This window comes from Cricetulus griseus (genome assembly GCF_003668045.3).
Source record: "Cricetulus griseus strain 17A/GY chromosome 1 unlocalized genomic scaffold, alternate assembly CriGri-PICRH-1.0 chr1_0, whole genome shotgun sequence".
Classification (NCBI taxonomy): Eukaryota; Metazoa; Chordata; class Mammalia; order Rodentia; family Cricetidae; genus Cricetulus; species Cricetulus griseus.
The window spans coordinates 40,093,280-40,107,390 of record NW_023276806.1 but is presented as its reverse complement, the minus strand read 5'-3'; the positions used below and the strand labels follow the sequence as shown (position 1 = coordinate 40,107,390).

Sequence of the window (14,111 nt, the reverse complement as noted above, 5' to 3'; positions counted from 1 at the left end):
TTTATTCTATGTTCAGTTTCCTAAATCTATTTCTAGCATGAATGAGTATTAAATTTTATGTTTTTTCTCCTTCAATTTAGATAATTCTCTTTATTGCATTAATGCATAAGTCACAGAATTGATTTTAAAATATTAAGACAACTTTGCAGTCTTAGAAAACACAATTTGGTTTTTATATATTACCCCTCATTGAATGGTTTTGTCAGGTTTTCAAGTAGGAACTACGCACAGCTTATAGGCCATTAGTGATTCCCTATTTCTTTTTCTCATCTCCAGAAGAGCTGCTGAGCATGCCTGACAGAACTCACTGGTGATCCAATGTTGTCTGGTGTTGCTCCACAAGAAAGTGTGAAATAACAAAGTCACTGAATAATGTAACAAGATGACTGTGGTGGTTTGAATGAGAATGGACAGTTTAAGAAGGATTAGAAGGTGTGGCCTTGTTGGAGGAAGTGTGTCATTGTAGGTAGGCTTTGAAGTTTCAAAAGTCCACACCATGAAAAGTATCTCTCTTAGTCTCTCTCTCTCTCTCTCTCTCTCTCTCTCTCTCTCTCTCTCTCTCTTTCTCTCTCTCTCTCTTTCTCTCTCTCTTTTGCAGGTAAGATGTACACTTTCTGTTACTGCTCCAGTAATGTGTCTTCCTGCCTGCCTGGGGGTTTGCCATAATGATGACCATGCCCTAACTCTCTGAAACTGTAAGCAAGCCTTCAATAGAATGCTTTTTTTTATAAGTTGCCTTGCTCGTGGCATATTTTCACAGCAATAGAATGACAACTATTAAAATTTATTATTACTTTTTCATTTTAAAAATACATATTATAATTTGACTATGCAATTGTGTTTATAAATATATAAAATTTATTTAAAGTTTTTTCTATTTTATCTGCTAATTTAAAGTTTAATTTGCTTTTGTTTTTCCTTATTTTTCAATGCTAAAGGTTAAGTTACTAATCTAAGTTATTTCTGGTTTTCTAATATAATTTTAGAACATTTTCTTTCATACTACATTATCTTACAGAAATTTTGGTATTACATTTGCACTTTTATTAAGAACAAAGGTTTTCTAATCCCCCTTGTGTTTTGTTTAGTTGACCTCAGTTATTTGGAAATATGTTGTTTAGTTTCTACATATTGAAACTTTCTGCATATTTTAGTTGTACTTTAATTTTGTAGCAGTGAGGAAAATAACCAATTCTCTTACATTTAAATTTCATAAAATTTCAATCTTCTTAGAAATTCCTGGACTTGTACAGCTTAAGGCATGATGTGCTCTGACCAGGAAAGGTCAGGTACACTTGGAGTGCTGTGTTTTCTACAGTAGGTGGAATGTCTTGTCAGGGTCACATAGGTCACAGTGGTTAACAGTAATATCTAGTTACTCTACATTTGTGTTGATCATTCATATTCATTCTGCTAAGGAAGGAATCCTTAGTAGGAATTACTGAAGGTGGAGTATCTAAATCTCTAACTATAATTATGTACTTTATTTTGATCAGTCTTTGCTGCCACTCTAACATATTTAGAACTTTTAGTTCTCTGCATCAATGGACTCTATCTTTTGTTAACTCTGGTAGTATTCTCTTCCCTGAGAATATCACCAGTAGTGAGATAATGTTAACACAGCTCTTCCAACTTTTGTGCTTAAGTGTTTTCAGTGCCTTTCTTCTCCCTATCTTTGGTTCACCTTTATGTACCCTAATATACAAGTATGTGCTTGTAGCCAGGACCGATGATGGCTGCTGTTCTCCAACCAAAAAACAAACACTTCCTTTTATTTGATTGATGTCTCAGTTAGGGTTTCTATTGCTGTGAAGTGACACCATGACCACAGCAACTCTTATATCAGAAACATTTAACTGGAGCTGGCTTACAGGTTCAGGGGCTTAGTCAATTATCATCATGGTGGGAAGCATGGGTGCATGCAGGCAGACATGGTGCTGGAGAAGGAACTGAGAGTTCTGCCTCTGGATCAGAAGGCCACAGCAGCAGAATGCCACACTGGGCCTGGCTTGAGCTTCTGAAAGCTCAAAGCCCACTCCCAGGGACATACTTCCAACAAATCCACACCTACTTCAGTAAGGCACTAGTGCCGCTCCCTGCATGCCTATGTGGGCCATTTTCTTTCACACTACCACAATTGTGTCCAAATTTATCATCTATTTATTTTTTCTTACTTTTCATTTATTTTGGGTGTATGTGTGTATAGGGTGAGTGTATAAATGAGAGAGACAAAGACATTTTTATTGAAAAATGTTTGATGCAATAGTGTAGCAGAAGCTGTAGCTACGCCTGCCTTGGGGTGTGTCTGAGCAAGCCTGCGAGGGCGTGGTCAGGGTAATGTAGAGTGAGAGGCATTCAGGTGGTGCTGCAGTTTCACTTTCGGTTTCTCCCACTTTCGGCTTGCTGTTCAGACTGCTGCAACGCCAGCTGGCTAGGTCGCTCTGTAAGTAAGGCTTTTCCCTATTAAATACCCGTGTATTTCTACCTGGCTCCGTATTGGTATTTTCCCACATTACAATAGAGATTTTTTTCATCATGAATCATGCTACTAAACTCCTGATCTCTTTATTTCACTAAAATTCATATTCATTTAAAGTTACATTCATGGTTTTTTTTTTTTTTTTGCCTGTATTTTGTTAGTTGCTACAAGAGGAGAAAAATTTTTAATGTGACTGTAGATTAGTTCATTTACCATTTATTTATTTTTTAATTTTTCCTTTATGCATTTTAGGTAATAACATTATATTGGTATGACTTCAGATATGTTCTAATTATTCACAGTTATGTTTGTATTGTCTTACATACGCTTTGCATAAATTTTCTTAATGTAAGGACTGATCTATTTAGATGATCTAGTCAAATGCCGTTGGAGATTTGAAACCAGTACCTCACTCTAAATGTTTGTGAATAAAAGATTATTTTAGAAAAACTGCTTTTGTGAAAAATGGAGCCAAATATACTAGAAATGAAATGGGGAAGGAGTGGGCACAAAGAAAACAGTACTATGCCAATTAAAAATCTGTAAATTATTTTCTCTGAGGCATAAAACTATAAAGACATAATTGTGTCCAAAGAAAATAGTATGATATATAAGTCATGGAAAATGAGAAAAAAATGAAAAAGCTACTCAAAACCAAGAGCATAATACTCAAATTAATACAAAAGAGAGAGATGTTAATTATCAGTAACTTATACATAACAAAATTTCCCACGTAAAGAGGAAGAAGAGGCAGAGCAAAGAATTCACAAGGAGCATGCTATTAATAACAATCTAAAAGAAGAGACCCAAAGAGCAGAGGGGAAATTACTAATTACTATTAGGGAAATTTGAATTTTGTTATGATTAAATGTGCACTGTCCCCACAAGTCTGTGTGTTGAATACTGGCAGTAAAATTGTGGGAAATTCTGGAAAATTGAGTATGCAAAGCCTAGTTAGAAGAAGTAAATCTCTGAGGGTGTGTCCCAGGATCCTTCCTGATTCTCTGCCCTGTTTCCTGTCTTCCATAAAGGGAACATGCCTCCTTCACATCCTATGGCCATGGATTTCTACCTAGACACAGGGCCAACTGAGTGTTGATTGAACTTCAAAACTATGTGTTAAAAAAACTCTTCCCTCCACATTGTTCTTGGAGGTGCTTGGTAGTAGTAACACAGAAGCAACTAACACATTCCACACCTTGTATGTACCCACAGCTTACAAAACATAGTATGTGATAGTATTTTAAGGCTATAATCCCATAAACATCATTTCAAACATGTGAGACAGCAAAAGACTCCAAAGTTGAAAACAATCTCTGGGCATTATAGGGAGACTTGTGGATGTCAAGGGACATGCCAGAGAAGAAATGGCAAAGTGATTCACTGTTGATGGTAAAAGCAGTTGATTGATGCAGACCCATTTTTCTTTGTGCTGCCAGCTTACAAAAAACAACACAGAGATTTATTAATAATTATGAAAGCTCAGCCTATAGTTTAGGCTTGGCTCACTAGCTCTTATAACTTAACCCATTTATAGTAATCTATGTTGTCCCTTGTGGCTTTTTACTTCTCTTCCATCTTTCATCTCCTGCTTCCTCTCTCTGTGTCCTCTGGCGTCTCCCTCTTACCTAGATTGATGTCCTCCTCTTTTGTCTCTGCCCGGAAGCCCCACCTAACCTCTCCCTGCATAGCTATTGTCCATTCATCTTTTTATTCAGTCAATCAGAAGGTGCCTTGGTAAAGACACCTCTTCCTAGTGTACAAAAAGATGATTCCACAACAATGTTTCCAACATCTGTTCACAACAACAGTACATGTGATGGAGGTCTGTCTAGGACAAAAAGAACCACTGGGGCATTGCATGTATTTGAGAATTTGATATTAAAAAATAAACCTATGAATCAAAGAATTAGAGAGTTATAAAAATATATGTGTAGAAATAGAAGCAAATGAAATTGGAGACAGAGACAGGGAAATGGATCCTCAGGTAAAGGAACTTGGGAGCTGGCCTGAGTTCAATCCCTGCATCTCACAAGATAGCAGCAAAGAACTGACTTAGGAGAGTCTGTCCTCTGACAAATACTCATATAACATGTGTCCTTGTACACACACACACACACACACACACACACACACACACACACACACAAACACACTTATGCATAAACAAATGTACATACACATACAGGTACACACACATATACACATACACACCTCCATTTATAAAATAAATTTAAAAAAAAAAGAGAAATGAGGGGCTGGAGAGATGGCTCAGAGGTTAAGAGCACTGCCTGCTCTTCCAGAGGTCCTGAGTTCAATTCCCAGTAACCACATTTTGGCTCACAACCATCTGTAATGAGATTTGTTGCCTTCTTCTGGCCTGCAGGGAAACATGCAGACAGAACACTGTATACATAATAAATAAATCTTTGAAAAGAAAGAGAGAAATGAAGACAATTATTTATGACAGAAAAAAATTATTTCATAAGAATTAAAATCTTACTACAACATGTATCATAGAGACATATTTATGTTAAAACAAAATGTAAACATACTCTTAACTCCTACAGCACTAAAATGAAGAAATAGACATAATGAGATGAAAAGTATACAATATTCAGAAACCATAAGCAAAATCTAATCTCAAATTTTACAGATCCTGAATAATAGGCTATATGGGGCAGGTAGAAGCTCAGTTGGTAAAGCATGAAAGCACAGGACTCTGATTCAGTTACCAGAACTTGGAAATTTCACTTTACTTGATTTCCACCACAGCCCACCTACCTTTCCATCTCTTCACTGCCTGTCAACACCAGTAACTTTCCTCCCTCCCTCCCCTCCCCTCCCTCCCTCCCTCCTCCCTCCTCCCTTTCTTTCTTTCTTTCCTTCCTTTTTGACAGACCTCTTTGAAGTTTCCCTACCCTCCTCTCCTCCCAGTCCCTCCCAGTCACCCCTCTTCTGGCCCACCCACCCTCTTCCATTCCTATTCAGAAAAGGGCAGGCCTCCTATGGGTATCAACAAAACATGGCATATCAAGTTGCAGTAAGACCAAGCACTTCTCCTTGTACTAACGTTGGGGAAGACAACCCAGTATAAGGATCAGGCTTCCAAAAGCCAGCAAAAGAGTGAAAGACAGCCCCTGCTCCCACTGTTAGGAGTCCCACAGAAACAACAAGCTACACATCTATAACACATATACAGAGTACCTAGGTCAGTTCCACCAAGGCTTCCTGGTTGTTGTTGTTTCAGACTTTGTGAGCTCCTATGGGTCCAGGTTAGCTTATTCTGTGCATTTTCTTGTGATGTCCTTGACACTTCCAGCTCCTATTATCCATCCTCTCTCTCTTCAGAAGGATCCCCCAAGCTCTGCCTCATGTTTGGTTGTGGGTCTCTGCATCTGTGTCCATCGATGGCTGCCACCAAACTGTGAGAACAGCATAATATTGTTAGGCATCATTATTCGATTCTTTTTCCCTATTCATGTTTGGTTTTATCCTAGGTCTCTGGGAATCCAACCTCTGGGTCCTGTCACTTAGGCAGTAAAATGGGTGGGCTCACTCTCATGGCCATGGCATAAGTCTGCAGCTTGACCAGTGAGTGATTGGTTGGTCACTCCAACAATCTCTACCACTCTTACCTCAGCATATTCCATAGGCTGGAAAGATTGTAGGTTGAATGTTATGTGGCTGGATTGTTGTCCTATTCCTTCCACTGGAAGTCTTGCCTGGTCACAGGAGATGACCAACCGGTTCAGAATATGGATCCCCTTTTACTAGGAGTCTTTGCTGGGATTATCCTCACAGATTCCCAGGAGTTTGTCTTGCACCAGGTTTCTACCTGACCGTGAAATGCCACCTGCATCTTTCCAGTTGTCTCAGTATTGTTGCCCTCCATCTGATCCCTTATGTTCCCATCTTCACCTGTCCCCAGTCCACTCAAGAAATCTCTTCTCCTTCCCAGGGAGATCTGAATGTGCTCTCTTGAGCCCTCCTTGTTACCTCGCCTCTCTGGATCTGTGGATTGCTGCAAAGCTATCCTTTACAGCTAAAAGCCACTTATAAGTGAGTACATACTATGTCTTTCTAGGTCTGAGTTACCTCACTATGGGAGTTTTCTTTTTTTCTAGTTCCATCAATTTGCCTCTGAATTTCATGATGCATTGTTTTTCACAGCTGAGTAATACTCCATTGTGTAAATGTACCACATTTTCTTTATGAATTCTTCTGTTGAGGGACATCTAGGTTGTTTCTAAGTTCTGGCTATTACGAATTATGCTTCTATGAACATAGCTGAGCAAGCATCCTTGTGGTATGATTGATTTCCAAAGTGGCTGTACAAGTTTGCCTTCTCACCATCGGTGGAATCCTCTTCTTGCTCCATATCCTCCCCAGCATGAGCTGTCACTTGTGTTTTATGATCTTAGCCATTCCAACAGGTAGAAGATGGAATCTCAGAGTCATTTTGATTGGCAGTCTTCTGATGACTAAAGATGTTGAGCATTTCTTTAAGTGTACCTCAGCCATTTGAGATGTCTCTGTTTAGAATTATACTCCATTTTTAATTGAATTATTTGAGTTTTTTGGTGTCTAGTTTCTTAAGTATATTTGTACATTTTGTATATTTTGGAGATCAGCCCTCTGTCAGATGTGGGGTTGGTAAAGATCTTTTCCCATTTTGTAGGCTGCTATTTGGTCCTATTGAAGGTGTCTTTTCTTTACAGAAGCTTTTCAATTTCATGGGGTCATATTTATTAATTGTCTGTTTTACTGCCTGTGATATTTGTGTTCTATTCATGAAATTGTCTCCTGTACCAAAGACTTCAAGGCTATTTTCCACATTCTCTTTTATTAGGTTCAGTGTATCTGGATTTATGTTGAGGTCTTTAATCTAGTTGGACTTGAGTTTCATGCAGGGTGATAGAAATGGAACCATTTGCATTCTTCTACATGCTGACATCCAGTTAAATCAGCACCATTTGTTGAAGATGCTTTTTATTTTCATTGTATAATTTTAGCTTCTTTGTCTAAAATCAGGTATCCATAGGTAACATAGATTTATGTTTGGGTCTTCTATTTGATTCTATTGACCCACCTGTCTGTTTTTATGTAACTTTTATCACTATAGCACTATAGTAGAGCTTGAAATTAGGAATAGTGATACCTCCAGAGTTCTTTTGCTATACAAGATAATTTTAGCTATCCTGGGTTTATTGTTTTTTCAAAAGAGAAATTTTGCCACCTTTTTTGAGCCCTTCGATTCATAAACTACTTTGCAAAGGGCTCCCTATTGATTTGGCTAAAATTCTTCAGAGTTTTAAATCCAGGCATTGTCACCTCCCTTTGTTTTCACCCTCTCTCATCTCTCAGATCATCATCTGACTCCTATTTCATGTTCAATTCAATGAACATAAGATTCTCTAACCCAATTAAGTGTGTGTGAAAGCACAGTTTGACCTGTGTTACATCACCACAGCTCCTGTCTTAAGAACTTGGTCTCAAGCAAGTTTGTGGTGCTACTTTGAAGATTGTGTGAAACTTTACTAGGTGAGGTCTTGGAAGGTTAGAGCAGCCAGTGCTTTAATCTATCCATTCATCTTGGGCAGAGGAAGTGGGAGGAGTCGGTGCTTTGTACCCTGCACCCACAGTCTCACCATAAAGAGCCAAACTGAGATCCTCTGAAACCATGAACACAAATGAAATACTTTCCTTGCAGTTGCTTCTGTCTGGAACTGTGAATAGCTGTGAGAAAAGTAGTTCCCAAAGAGAACTTCACTGATTTCCATCTCTTATTCCCCACATTATTCTGTTTCCAACTCTTATTCCCCACATTAGCCTGTAAAGTTTCAGTGATGTCAAATACTCTCTTTATTTCCTTGATTTGTACTTCCATCTGCAGTTAATACTTGGATCACAAGAGTTATTCAATCAATATTTTATGAATGATGAAAATAAAAGTAGATTGAGCATACAAGCTCCAGATAAAGGGATCCACAGACACTCATGGGCCAGCCTGGGTCTTCACAATCCTGGCTGGAAGAAGGCATCCACAGGTCAACCTTGTGCTACTCCACTCAGACAGGTGAAACACACCCATGAGTCAGCCTGGGTCCTCACAGCCCAAGCTGGCTGAAGGTATCCATAGGCCTTGTGGCACTGGGTGTGTGGGTCCTATTACGATAAATCCTTCCGCCAAAAGCTGCCGAGCCCACTGCCACATGTGCACTTTATGCCAGCCACCCGCCCCAGTTAAGCCCAAATGAATACACAGAAACTTGTATTAGGTTCAAAGCTGCTTGGCCAATGACTAGGATTCCTCATCTGTTAGCTCAGTCTTAATTATCATAAACCTATATATTTTATAAGACTTATCATCAGACGTCTTATTGGCGTCCCTCCTTGCCGGTGGATCACATCCTGCTGCTGGAGGAGGAACGGAAAAAGGGACCCTTCCTGTTTCTCCTTCGCTTAAATATGAGTCTCCTTGCTACGTCACTTCCTGCCTGGATCACCACTTCTCTACTACATTTCCCAGAATCCTCTTTGACTCCTAGTCCTGTCTAACTTGCTGTCTTATTGGTCAAACAGTATTTTATTTAAAAATCAGTAAGATAAACATACACAGTACATTCCGCATCAGAGTCCCATTATGATGAGCAAGTATATGGTGGAGAAATTGGAAAGAAAGGGAAGCAGAATGGTTCATGTGCTGTGAAAGGAGGAAGAATTGAATAAGCAAAGGTGGTGAGGAACATGGGTGGCCTGCTTGCCACCCAGGGCCTGGGTTATGTCTGGACTCAGACTGCTACCAAGGACCATGTTAAGGTCCATGGTCCTACAGCAGTCAGGTTCTGTGTCCATGCCATGACTCCTGTTACCACCAAAGGCTGTGCAAATGCCCTGGGTCTGGACCATCACTTGAGGCCAGGTGGGTGGCTGAGTGTCATGCTGCAGCATGGACATGTAGATCCAAGTGTTCTGTATTTCCACAAGGTATCATGTTGATATCCAGGCCCAGGCTGCAGCAGAGTGCCATGCCTGGGTCAGTGGCTCTACTGCAGCCGGGGTCTGTGTTGATGTCCATGGCTCCTGATACCATTGAAGGCCATGCTGATGACAAGGTCTGAGCTGCCTCCTGTGGCCATGTTGATGTCCAAGGGCCATGCTGCCACTGGGGCCTTAGCTATCTGAGTGTCCTTTGCTACCACCTAGAACCATGGTGAAATCTGAACCTGGACTGCTGCCAAGGACCATGTCTAGGTCCTTCCACAGCTGGGGTCTGTGTTTATGTTCATGACCCACATTATGTTCATGACCCACATTGCCACCAAAGGCCACAAAAATGCCCAGGGTCTGCTACATCACCTGAGGCCATGCTGGAGTCCAAGGGCCACACCTCTGTCAGGGCCATGCTGATCTGAGTATCCTGTGCTGCCACAAGGAGTCATGGTGACATTTGGGCCTACGTTGTTGCTAAAGTCCATGGCCTTGCAACAGCCAAGGCCTGAGTTGACTTTGTGGCTCCTTTACCCCCAAGGGCTATGCAGATGCCTAGGATCTGGTCAGCCATCTGAGACCATGTTGCTGTCCAAGGGCCATGCTGCCACTGGGGCCATACTAATCTGGGTGACCTGAACTGCTACTGGGACCATGGTAATGTCCAGGCCCGAGCTGTTGCCAAGGGCCCTGTGTGGGTCCCTGGTCCCACAGCAACAGGGATATGTATTGAAGTCCATGGCCTGTGTCATAACAGGGGCCATAGGAACCATGTGTGTTGAAATCTGAGGACTGGCCCCAATCTTCACTGGCCCTGGGATAACTGATCATACTCCTCATGAGTTAGCTGACACCCCACACTCAGAGGAGATGATCTAACCCCTCACCACAGGCATGAGAGATCTTGCTCTGATGACATGGGCTTAGGAAAGCCAGCTCTTCCCCTCACCTTAGGGGAATGGTCTCAGTGTCCCTGGTTGAGGCTATCACCTCAGCTATCATGAAGACCCACATCCTGGGCCTTGGGTTGGCCAATCCTAACATCTACCTCCATCTATGACCCGCTGGAGTGTGTGAATCCTTAGGAACAAGGAACAATAGCTGAAGATCCTCTTGTCCCAGGGCAACAGCAGGATATTTGAGTGGAGTTTTGGTGAGGGTCTAGTGACGGTGTGCTGCAGGTCAGAGGCCTTGAACCACACCAATGGCTCACTGCAGTGACTATTAACAGTAGGGTTAATTGGACAAAGAGTATACTGTGTTATAACAAGTCTTTGTTGTTGTTGTTCCACCAGCCAGATCTCAAATAATGACATTATGATAGAAGCTTAGGCTTGGCTGCACTATCTCTTATAGTTTATTTAAACCATATTTTTTAATCTACATTTTGCCTTGTGGCTTGGATACCTCTGACCTGTACCATATGTCTGACTTTAGAGTATCATTGGTGTATCTCTGCCTCTCTTGTTCTCAGGATTTTCTCTGTTCCCAGAAATCCCACCTAACCTCTTCCTGTTAGCTATTGGCCCATTCAGCTCTTTATTCAACCAATCACAACTATAGTTCTTGACAGAGTATACAAATATCCCACAATACTGTGTGATGCACCAAAGCTCCCAATGCCACTAGAAAGAATGAAGAGGTGTTGGAGAGATGGGAAAGATCAGGAGCAAGGAATGTTTTTTGTTTGTTTGTTTGTTCTGTTCTGTTTTGTTTTGTTTTGTTTTGTTTTGTTTTGTTTTGAATTAATTTGGGGGGTCTTTTGAGGGATGCAGGGATGCTGCAGGAGTGAGGGAAGCATATGGAGGGACTGGGATGTGAGCAGAATTGGGTGGATGATTTGAAATTCCCAAAGAGTCAAAAAAGAATTAGGATGATATATATATATATATATATATCATATATATATATATGATAAAAGTAATATCTAGTAGCTATTATGGAACTATGCAATTGCTTTAAGCTCATGGTACAAAACTGCAAATTTTATTCTTAGTACAACATGAAAAATAACACACAAAGTTGTGTCTTAGTTAATTTGCTGCTGCTATGGTAAAACACTCTAACTAATGCAACTTAGAGAAGAAAGCATTTAATTGGGCTTTCAGTTTCAGAAGTTTAGTGTTCATGATTGCTGAGCAAATGTAGGGCCCCAAGAACAGCTGAGAGCTCACATCTTTAACAGTACACATGAAGCAGAGAGCACACTGAGAATGATAAGAGGTTTTTGAAGGCTCCAAAGCATAACCTTCTGAAACACTTACTCCAACTAGACCATCCATACTAATCCTTCCAGCAACTGAGGGCCAAGTATTCAAACATATGAGGTTTTTTTGAGGGTCATCCTCATTCAAGCCACAAAAAGTAAGTTCTGTTCTCTTTTGTTTGGTGATGTTTTGCAAATGGGAGTCCTCTTCTATGTTCTTTAAACCATTAATGATGACCTTGGTATGTATTTGATCATAACATACTCTTTAAAGTTAAAAAGAAAAAGGGGATGACTGCTAATTAATAGCAGGGTGCTTCATAGAGGCCTGAAGCACATGGATTCACAGAATAAAATGGCTGGGGCTGGCTGAGTTTCACAACGTCCATCTTAGTACATTGTTATTCATAAACCACTGCAGATACAAAAGTGTAGTAGAGTTTATAAATGCAAAGTATTCATTTGTGACTGGAAAAAATGAGACAGATGATTCCCACAGGAATTCCACACTCCCATCTCAAGGATTTCAAATATTCATTGTACCTGAATTTCTAATGGAAAATCCAGTTCTCAGGGACATTGTGAATTTGTGACAGGACAGTGGGACATTTGTTGGGAAGGTAAAGGTAATGAACAACTTCATTGCTTTCATCTATCTGGGAGACTCATCACTGACATGTAATAGTGATAATGGTTTAGTCATAATTATGCCATTATACCATAGTACTATGACAGTGAAGGTTATAATTTAATGTCACACATTTTTAATTCAATAAAAGTTACTAATACATTATAAGTCTTACTAGTAATAATATACATTGATCCAAATTTTTTCTTCCTCTTGATAGTACAATCATTAGATACTTAGATTAAAATAAAATGACATAGATTGAGTGAACAGTGGGTATTTAATTTAGTTTCTAGGCAACTATTAATGCTAATAGTGTATAATAATTTTACTTCTCTCTCTCTCTCTCTCTCTCTCTCTCTCTCTCTCTCTTCGTATTTCTTTGTTTTCCCTCTCTGAAAAACTTGTTTACTAGTTTACCAACACTGCTTATTTTAAAAAACCCTTACCATTAAAAACAAAAAACAAAAACCGCTTTCTTCATCTGATTTTGACATCATCTAACTCTATCTCATTCAGGCTCAGACTGGAGCTAAAGCGAAAGCAAGTGTGGGCATAAGACACAGGTCTGGACAGGAGGAGTAAAAAGAAAAGAAAGGTAGTGCGGTGGTGTTGGCAGCTTGCCGAGGCTGTCCTATTTTGATGAGCTTCCCCCTGAATCCGGTAGGAATGTCATTATTGAGCAATGACTGGTGCCATCCACATACTAAATCCCTTGTTACCACCTCCATCTTCATTACAGTACTGGGTTAACTCAAGTTCTTTATACAGCAACTCAGTTTATTCTTCCATCTTTTCTTTCTCTCCCCTCTTTCTTCTTCTTCTTTTTTTTTTTTTTTGAAACTTAGTCAGCTGTAATGCTTCTCAAGATTTAATTCCCATGATCACCTTTCTGATGAGCCTAAAACACACATTGACAAGGAAGGAATTGGGTGGGGCTGAGTGCCTGATTTTCTCATAGGTTCCCAGCTGAATCTAATGCTAATGGCTCTTTTACCACAGTGAAAAAGTCACTGCTGATGACTACTTTATAAAATATAGTATCACTGACACACTTTACTGACCTATCTTTCTACCTCTTTCTGCCGCTGCTCTGGATTTCCAGTTTCAATGTCCTTTTAACATAATAATTAAGAAAACAATTCAGTTTAGAATGGCAAAGATTTAAGTAGAGTACAACAATAATATCCAGGAAGTATTTCTATCATTTAGTGATTTACATAGTTCATAGACAGAATGTCATTATTGAGCAATGACTGGGTAATTATGTAGAAGAGAATACAAGTTCCAGATATTGATATCAATAGCTGGGCAAATTCTAGGAGGAGCTACTGTAACTCATGTCAGTTTTCTCATCCAGAATTGGATAGAATAATATCTATAGTAGCCATATTTACTTCAAAGGGTTATTGTGAAGGCTAATAGTTAACTACAGTCTCTTAGAAACCAGATTATTTAGAAATATTGAAATGCAAAAAGATATACCCAGGTCACAAAATACATTACCCCACATCAGGTAAATTCTGAAGTGATATTTAGGGTGCTAAGCTTGTCAAAATTTGAGCAAATGTTTAAGACAAAATCAAGAGGTTATTAATTATTATGTTCTTGGCAAGTAGAATCTATTTTAAGATGTTGAATTATATTTGAGTTAAATTATTTGCTATATTATAAAATGGATTGTGGCAGGCTGCTTTTTAACCATCTTCCTCTGCCCTTGAATGCATTTGTTAATTGTGAACAATATAAGTGGCTTAAAGTTTCTGTAGATATAGCAACTCTACTTAATATTTTCTAAATAGTGC

General features: G+C 39.6%; 1 long non-coding RNA gene across 5 annotated transcripts in view; it reads left to right on the top strand.

Moving 5' to 3' along the window:
* The first annotated feature begins 2,386 nt into the window (after nucleotides 1-2,386).
* The window catches only part of LOC113833491, a 51,901-nt gene continuing 40,176 nt past the window's right edge, over nucleotides 2,387-14,111 (top strand). For 2 of the 5 annotated variants that reach the window (XR_004772049.1, XR_004772047.1), the window contains exons 1-2: nucleotides 2,389-2,443; nucleotides 6,441-6,541. This is a non-coding gene — a long non-coding RNA (uncharacterized LOC113833491). Of the gene's footprint in view, nucleotides 2,444-6,440; nucleotides 6,542-14,111 lie in introns of all 5 variants that reach the window. The other 3 variants (XR_004772050.1, XR_003481212.2, XR_004772051.1) reach the window with 2 other exon arrangements.